At 38.8% G+C, this 9,447-nt stretch overlaps 1 long non-coding RNA gene across 1 annotated transcript; it reads left to right on the top strand.

The window, feature by feature from the left end:
- The first annotated feature begins 1,162 nt into the window (after nt 1-1,162).
- On the top strand, nt 1,163-8,264 carry LOC121078681. The gene is made up of 4 exons (XR_005824691.1): nt 1,163-2,473; nt 3,521-3,658; nt 7,003-7,124; nt 7,392-8,264. It is a non-coding gene; the product is annotated as an uncharacterized LOC121078681 (long non-coding RNA).
- The last annotated feature ends 1,183 nt before the right edge of the window (nt 8,265-9,447 follow it).

Genomic DNA, 9,447 nt, shown 5'->3' with positions numbered 1-9,447 from the left:
GTGAACAGTTACATCACTGCTGGAAAATGTATGACTCAGCCAAGGATCCATAGGAGAAACGAAAGTAACCAGGAGAAGCAATTAGTCTGCTTATAATAAAAGCTGCTAAAACTAGCTAGCCTTTTTATATTGTCTCTCAAAATATGAACATCACAGGCCACAATTGGAGGGAATGAGAAAAGAAGGTGGCTAAAATAGAAAATGCTGACAAGGTCAAAATCAGATGTTTACATGGAGGGTATGTGAAACATTCAGACTCCTAAAGCTCACGCTTGTTGGAGACAAGTGCAAGGCATGCCAGGACAAAAAAGCTGAGAGGTATTTGTTATTCACTCTCATGCTGCCTGTAATTGTGATGGGAATCATCAGTGACACTGAGCTAAAACTCTTTTTCTGCAGTCTCATTTTGATTGTAATCTTGCTCTCTGCTTTGAATGCTATAAGGAATTGATGCGCGCAGAGGAGCAGGATGAGAAGGAAATCCTTGTTCCGAGAGGGAAACTTAGAGCACCAAAGACAGCACTGTCAGTGCAGACTTCCTTTTCTTGTTTGTAAATATAGCAAAGCTGAGCTTGGGTCTTCTTGTGCTATACTGTCTGAATTTAAAATAAAATCAAATAAAAGCTGTGGTAATCATACAGAGTCACTGCTGGGTAGTCTAGACTCCATCTTCTCCCAGAAACAGTCAGTAATAGTAGTTCTAGTATGGTTGTGGCTGTACTTCTGTCATTGATAATATAGCTCTGCTTCCTAGTATTTTTCATACTGGCAGTGATTATTACATAGGCAGCCAGCACCATTTTCCCCCTAAGTATAAAACCTCTTTTTTTTTTTTTTTTTCTTCCAGATGATAAGCTTGAGAGCTGTCCTGTAAAGAAAACTGACACTTTAACTATGCAGTTGATGTGTACAGCTCGTTTTTTTCAGTGTCAAGCTAGTATTGAATGGTATTAAAGGAGGTAGATTGGACAAGTATGTCGCTTCTGCACTCACAATATATGTTCTGCTACCTCTTTTACAGTGCTTAAAATAAAAAATAATAATAAAAAAAAAGAAATCCTCTAAGCATTAGGTTAAAATAAGTATTCTTGCAGATTTCTGCTATGGTGTATTTGTTCATATATTAAAAAAAAAAAAAAACACTTCTTGCATCATACTACGTTGCTTGCTCAGATCTGAGAAGCAAGATAAAGCACTGCTTTCTCCTGTCCCTTACAGATATTGCTGCATGGATGAATTTCTTAACGGGTTTGTTGGGGAATTATTTTCATTTTTTTTTTTGATTGATTTTCTAAAGGAGATGTTTTGCATTGGTGAGAGTTGAGTTCCAGCAAATCAGAGTATGGTGTTCTCTCATGCTCATGTTAGTGTTTCTGTGTCTGTTCTTTGACTCATGTTTTTTCTCAGCCATATGTATTGCTTTTCAACTCTTTCGGGTTCAAACTCATTATAGTAATGACCAAATGAATCCTATCTCTCATCTTGCAAAACATTCCATTCCTTCTTGAAAATTCATACACGCTCATGGCCTGGCTCTGGGCAAGAAGGTGGCCCAGCACATGGGACCCCTCAGTATGATCACTTGCTGTGGGCTTGCTGCATGATGTTCCACAGGCTTTTCCGTATCAGTGTTTCACTTGTAAAAAGGGAACTGAACACCCTCCTTGTCCTACTGTGGAAGATTGTGAGGTATGCCTTTGTACCGTGTGCTCAGGGCGCAGTGTTGGCAGCAGGGCCTGTGTGAGGAGAGGCCAGGGCTGCCTGGTGCCAGTCCCAACCGGTCCCAGCCGGCTCCAGGCCCCACCGCAGGGCACAGCAGAGCCCCTCAGTGCCGCCAATGCTGCCACTAGGAAACTTGTCACTACCCAAATCTGTTTTGATCAGCAATACATCTCCCTTCACTTGGCACTCTTTAGACTCTTTAGTATAGAGGAGGAGATTGAGAGGAAAGAGACAGGCCCTTCACAGTGCTACACAGTGGGAGGACAAGGGACAACAGACATAAATTGAAAAAACGAGATATTTCACCTGGATACGGTGAAGAACTTTTTCACCATTAGGATAGTAAGGCATTGGAACAAGTTGCCTAAAGAGGGAGGCAGGCTGTGTGGCCTTGGAGGATTTCAGACCTGACTGGATAAAGCCTTGAGCCAGCTCGTCTGAGCTGAGCAGGAAGAGGAGCTGGAGGCTTCCAGTTTGAGGTACTGTACGGCTCAGTGAATGTCTGCAGGAATAACCTAGAGGCACTGAGGAGCTAGTTGTGTGGGCATAAATATTCTCGAGTGTTTTAAAAATGAATGAAAAAGAACAGGTTTAGGCCAGGTGGCTGAATGAGGAAAAGCGAAATAGGGACAAACAATTTGATTATTTCACATCACTGTCACGCTGCAATTTCCAAGTCGTGTCACACATTCATCTGAAGAAGCCTGAAAACTTCAGAGCAAGACACTGTAAATAATTGCACCCTAGACTGGTAGGTAATATCAGTATAGACTGTGTGAAGAGGGAGTATGTGAAAAAAATGAAACTAGGAAGGAACTGTTTTTGTTGTTGTTGTTTCTGTTTGTTGTTGTTTTGTTTTTATTTTTGTTTTTATTTTTTTAATTTGTCTTGTCTTCCACTTGCCATGTCTATTTCTATAAAGAAATCTGAACAAATTGCCGGTTAAAATATCATGTGAGTTGCATTCAACTGTTTTCAGTAACAGCAGCTCTTTTTCCCCATGTCTTTACAAAATTGTGCACAGCATCTTGAGATAGATAAAATAAGAGCTATATCATGTTTTTGTCAATATTAATGATGTCTGAGGTTCCTTCATTAGGGAGCCATTTGTTGGACTGGACATTTCACTCTGGTTGTGCTTCTGTCAGTGAACTCCCATCTGCAGCTTCTAAGCTGGGGAACAGAGGGCTGTGCGCTTGTCTCGCTTGTATCCTCCAAACCGCTGATAAGAGCATAGTTATTGTACTTTATGTGAAAACTTTGAAGTGAAAAGCTCTAGTTTTCTTTTTTTCATTTTTTTTTGTTCATACCACTGCAGTTTTGCCTCATTTATAAATTGTGCACTGTTTGCCCTCTTGAAATTGTCTGCTTTTTGAGTTTTATGCTTTCTACTTTTTTTTTTTTTCTTTCTGCACTGCTTTAGGTCACTTTGTATGGTACATGACTCTGAGTGCTATTTATGGGGATTTGATTTATTGCCTTATTCTCTCAAATCTAGCCATTCTATTTATGTATTTTGTTTTGCTCTCTCAGAACCACATTTTCCCTGTGAAGTAGCCTAGGTTGTTTTTGAAAGAGTCGTTTCTGAAAAAGATCTACCTCACATATAGTCTTCAGTGTCTTTTTAAAAGAGAGAAACAATTTAGCTAAGCAAATCTTTCTTATGTGTTTTTCTTCTTTTCCTATTTTAAATAACCTTAAAAGATGATTGTATGCACCATTCTGTTTTCACGATTTATTTCTCTGAGTTCTAAACTATGTTGCACAACAATAGATCTGCTCTGTTTTTGTACAACAGATGGCGGGCAGCTTAGATGGGAAGGACTGTCAGAACTGGTCAAGAAGCGTGGGATTTAGCTGCCTACAGGAAGATATCTAATGGAGCTGGCTAATACAACACAGGACTTGATAGAGACCACGCACCGGATTAACGCAGGTTGTCTGAAATGGTATTAGACACATATATTTAGGAAAATGAATATCCCAATTGTACTGTGTCATTCTCACTCTCTGAACTAAATTAAACAGGTAGAGATTCAAGCTGTCCAAGGAAAAAGGGACCCCAATGTATTTCCTTTCTATGTGTCTGCAAATGAAGCTTTTCTAGCCATGAGTTTGGCTGTGTTGTCTGCTGCTGTTCTGTTGTTTGGAGCCTATGTCCACAACTGGGTAACAGCAGATTGGTGAGCCTTTGTGAAGTTCAAGAACCTGGAAAGTGCTAAGGTTAAGGTGGGAGAAATTCCTCTGTTCCTGACCCAAATGCACTTCAAACTAAGCTGAGGTTTGAGGACAAATCCACCCATATCTTAAGTGCTTGTGATTCCACTGTCTCTAAAGCAGATGTTTTCATTCAAAGTAGACTTTGAATTTCACCCACAGGTAACACACAACTTTGGAAAAGTCTGTTTTAAAAACATTAAAAAAAAATACCCACTGTACACTTTTTATGTCTGCTTTAGAATCACACTGAGCATCTGCATCTAGAGTCTAAGATTAAAGTAGAATGAGTTATGAGCACTGTGTAAGATAATGAACCTCTGTGTAAACTACCTGCCTGAGAGAATATGTGTCCATGTTTTAATAAGGCCAATATGCCGGGACAAACTACTGTGAGTACTTTGTTTCATTTTTTCTATGCCTTTTTTTTTGGACTCTGATGAGACCTTACCTAGGTCCTGGCTGTGTGGGAGCCAATTCTTCTTCCAAATTTTATGTTGTCATCTTAGCAGGAGGTTGTTCAGTAGGCTGATGTAAATAAATGATTAGGTAAGGTTTTCATGTTTTAGATTATAGCTATGAGGCTTTACAGTTCTTTGAAATTAGCTTTATACCAGTGTAATTACTTAAGCTTTAGAGACGTTGTGCTTGATTCATGGTTAAAAACAAACCAAAAAAAATGGAGAGAGATGGGGAATCAAGACATCTATGTCTTTTGTCATTTAAAAGAGCTTGGAGAATCGTGTCATTTCTATTCTAATGTCACCTGCAGACATGCACTAAGTGCTATGCTTGCCCTGCCTACCTTGGTGTTAATGATGGAGAGCAGCAGGATGCTGCAGAAAGGGCCAAGGAACAGCTGACCTGCACTTGGAGTGCTCCTGCTGAGGGCAACTTATTTCATCTCTCAGCACTTGTTTCTCCTCTCACCCTGTGTTCAGATGATAAACTTAAAGACAGGACAGCCTAATTCTACGTAAAGGCAAAGCATCTAGCCCAGAGGGACCCTGACTGTGTTTGAGATTAGGTTGTACTGCAGCACAAAATGCAGTCGTGGGACAAACACTGCTGGTTTTCGTGCTCTGGTGTGGCTTGCTTTGGATGTTCCCATCTCCAAAGTGCTTTTCGAAGCGTGTGCAAACTGGGGATGCAGTCTCAGAGTGTGGGTTATGTTGGATATAGCTGAGTTTTTAATTTTCTCTCTTTTTTTTTTTTTTTTGTGCCTGGCAAAATATTTAAATCTCACTACCATGTTGTTGTTCTCTCAGTTGTTCATGTAGCCGTTTCATTATCCAGCAGCGAAAACAGCCTATTGAGCATAGAATTTGTTTCCAAGGGAATTGTTTCCTGGCCTCTAATCAAGTGGATGCTTTTAGTGCTATAATATCAGATTATTCAGTGTTGTCATATGGGTACTCTGCAATGTTTTTCCATTGTTGCAACATCAACATTTCATTAAGCTAAATGTTATTATACAGCTTCAATTATCTGAGTCTTGCTTCTGCAGGCATTTCTAATACCTCCGTGTTAAAGCTAAATGTTTAATTTATATATTTATCTCTTTTATGTGAAAGAGAGGAAAGCTTCTTGTTCTAGCAAGGCAGCGGAGAACTGCTGCCAAAATATGCCAGAAAAGTTACCCTAAAGTATGCATAGTAACTCCCTTAGTAGAACTGCTGATTTACCATAGCTGTGGTATGGTTTGAAATTTAGGTAAAACTAATAGTAAACATAGCAACTTGAAAGAGCAGTATAGCGCAATGTCTCACAAAATACTTTTGGGCAAAACAACCTGTTTAGGACATAGAAAAAAAGATTGAATAGGTTTTTGAACGATAGAAAAGTTACTGGCTGGAGTTTAGATCAGATGATTTCTTACTAGTGTTTGACACAACTAGCGCAGGCACCACAGCAGTTAGGAAGAGGAAGGAGGCAGTAAGGACTCTTCACTTGCATGTGGATTTTTGTATGCGTGATTGCATGCTGTCATGTTTTGCTTGGACAAAGGCAAGGTTTCCAGATAAACCATACCTTCCTGGTAGGTCAAGATAGGGATCAGCAGAGAAACAAGGCAGAACCCGTGGCTTTGGGGAGGAGGGGGAAAGAGTCTGGCAGCTGTGGCAAGTCAGAGTGGGGCTTTATTACTGTCCTGCTGCTGCCATTGGAATTTCCACAACCTACAGAGCATTTGTATGAAAGATCCAGTCTTATTTTGTAAGTTAAAGCAAACTAGCTAACTCCCAATTACCCTTCATCAGTTAATAACCAATTCAGACTTTCTCCTGTTACTCTGATTAGTGCTGAGATGCATACTTTCTGGTATACTGCCAATTCCTTTCCAAATCTCACTCAGACATAGCCTTTGTCTCCTGGCTAGTGATGTCTCTCTGTGTGTCTTGCTTGGTCTGTTGACTTATGCAGCCTGTCTACCTGCACTGAATCAGTGTTTCTGGGAGCCAGCATTGGGTTTCATTCTTATTTGTATTTCAGTAGCCCTGGGTACCAGGGAGATGAGCATCTAAGTAGAATGTTGCAAAATTATATGTCAGTCTGTACTGCTTTGAAATAACGTATGCAGTTTAAGAATTAAATAACCGTTGCCATCTCTGTGATGAAGTTTAAAACTATTTAGCTGATTTGCAAGCAGATGAACATACATGAAGACAGAGACTTCTGTAGTGTTCAGAGGATTTAGGCACAGTGATTCCGTGTTTTTTAATTGGATTGATTATTCAAACTGCTTAGGTGGGATTAAAAATTTCAAACAGTGGTTATGTAAACATTAAATTGAATACTTTGATTTTAATAGTGTTTCAATATAGTAGACACTTTGTATTTTGCTTCCATATGACTTCAACACTGCTTATAACTGCCATAGCATTGTACTGTATGTAGGTTTTTGTTCTGTAAACTGGAAGTTAAACTTTCACAAAAGGAAGTTAAATCCTAAATACGTCCTGACAGCTCTATTAATCATATAAAAGCCATGATTTTTGTTATGCATCTTCACAGAGAATTTTATGCATAAAGAATTGCCTGTTTTAATTTGAATACTCTTCACAGAAGAGAAGCAGATCTCCGAGAATAACAGCCTGGAAAATGCAGTGAAGCTGTGCTGATGGACCAGAGCAGCCAGGCCGCTGACAATCAAGGAAAGCAGCAGCAGGTTATCAGAATATTCCCAGGTAATTTACTACACTGTAGGCATTGTAATGAGTTCCCCAGCAGAAATGGGATGAGCTGCTAAGCAGGCATACCACTGAAAATGCAAAACTGGTTCTAAAGTCAAGTAGACATTGTCATGTAAGTAGAAATCTGCTTCTTATCCCTGTACAGATTTCAAAATGAATAATAACAAAGATAAAAAAAAAGGGTCAGGAAAGAATGTGATGCCGTATTTCTTTGTTCTGTGTCTTAAAGGGAGAACTGATTGACACAAGGTCTGTGCTTAGCTTCCAGGTTGCTGAAAGATATTTGCGTAAGGGAAGTGCAGCTGTCATGTTATGTGCTGTCACATCGTGATCTTCCTTCATTTCTCAGTAGACATGTGTATCTTACATAGCAGGTGGTGTACAACCTGCAGAACAATCCATCACTATTATGGACAAAGTGACCTAGTCAGAAGTGCCCACTGAAATTAGCATTATGGGAAGACCACGGAGCTTGGTTCATGCTATGTTAAAATTGTGTTGATGACGTTGACAACAAGTGTATGTTGAAAGACCAGTGCATTTAAAATGAATATTTTTGTTGGCTTCACAGGAACTGTGAAGTTAGTAGCAGCCAAGTATGTGTAATGCTATGACTAATTTCCAGGTTTTCAAACTATACTATAAATACAAGAGTACTCCTCAATTTTGGTGACTATATTTTATCCAACTTGAGAACTTTCCTTATAATCTCTGGAGGCTTAGAACGCCTTCCCCAGAAATGGCTCTAGGAAACAGTGTACATGTAATCCTCTGATTTACACAGCAGAGCAGGACTTCAGTGAACTCAGTATCTAAGCAATTTTTTTCTTTCTATGAAGATATTAAGTATCTTCCACAGAAAAATCCTCCACAATCTTATTTGTAGAATGCTCATGTACTAAATACTCATAATTATGTCATGGCTTGCGTCATGTCACTAAATAGTCCTGTCAGAGAGAGAAAGTCTTCCAGGCATGTTATAGTTACGTAACAGCAATGCTGTTCTGTTAGGCAGTGTAATGCATAGCAAGAGAGAACCTCCAGGGGTTTACAGTGAGCAAAGCAAGTAAGCAAGGCGAGAAAGGACCCTGGGGAGTGGAGCTGAAGGTATGCTCACGCTGTAGGTCATGGTCAGTCAAGAGAATTCAGAGGTTCTGTTTTCTAGAGTAGGCTTCTTTGGAGACTATCTTCCTCCTTAACTCTGCTTATTGCTCTTAACTTTTTTTTTTTTTTTTTTTAAGAATTCCTTGGCTGTATAGTGGAGAAATACATCCAAAATCAGAAGTATATTTTCAGGTAGCTGCTATGAGTAATAAAAATTGATTTGGGGAAATAAGGGCCATTTCAGGTAACTAGGTCGTAATGAGAATGAGATGCTTGCCCAAGTCTTGCAGAGTTTCGTATAAATCAGTATTTATGACATATTATCCTCTGATTTAACAGGCAATGTGTTAAGGACTAGTGTTTGGAATAGTGGAGGCAAAGCTGAGGCTGTCAGAGGGAATATCTGCACAAGTAATAAAAGCACAGTTTACCCGAAAGGAAATCCTTACACAAGGATGTAAAAATTGCCAAGTTTTGAAATGGGAGAAGATTTCCTCAGCTAAACTTAATCAACTAATTTGTGTAATTGTTCTAATGAAATTTTATCTTCAGTAATATTTCTACACAGACATGCAAATTATGAAATACTAAGAGCATGACACAATACAAAGGGAAGACGGAATAAATGGAGTCAAAGCCAGAGGTGGTGGTACTTATCAAGTGAACCTGGTCCTGTGGTGTCATGTCTGTTTCTAATTTTCTTAATAATTGATCAAAATGGTGTGATCTGTTTTTTGGTTTGCAGAAGGGAGGCTAACAAAAAAGTACTAAAATCCACTGTGTTGGTGTTGTTTCTGCTCTGTATTTTGAAAAAGCAGTTTGACTTTGTGTATTTTATGATGTTAATTAATGATTTTCTATTTTAGCAGTAATCAGAGAGGCTTTGAGTAATCATTAACATTAAATATTTTTAATTTTGTAGAGGAGGATACGTTCACTAAAGGTTACTAAGAGAATCATCCACATCATCTATTTTCAGCAGTGTTTTGAATCATGGAATTATGTCCTAAGTAATGACAAAAATCAATCACTATACCACCAGTGTTAAATAAATAAATGAATAATATAGGATGCTTGAGATGACTACAGAGGCATTAGATTGGCATTGACTCAGGAGTAGTCATGAAAATGTTGGAGTAGAGTGTAGTCAATAAAAAAATTAAGGACAAATCTAGTCTTAAAGCAGATAGAATAAAACTGTGTTTGTTAAAGT

Source organism: Cygnus olor, chromosome 15, assembly GCF_009769625.2.
Source record: "Cygnus olor isolate bCygOlo1 chromosome 15, bCygOlo1.pri.v2, whole genome shotgun sequence".
Taxonomy (NCBI): Eukaryota; Metazoa; Chordata; class Aves; order Anseriformes; family Anatidae; genus Cygnus; species Cygnus olor.
This window is presented reverse-complemented; position numbering and strand designations above follow the sequence as displayed.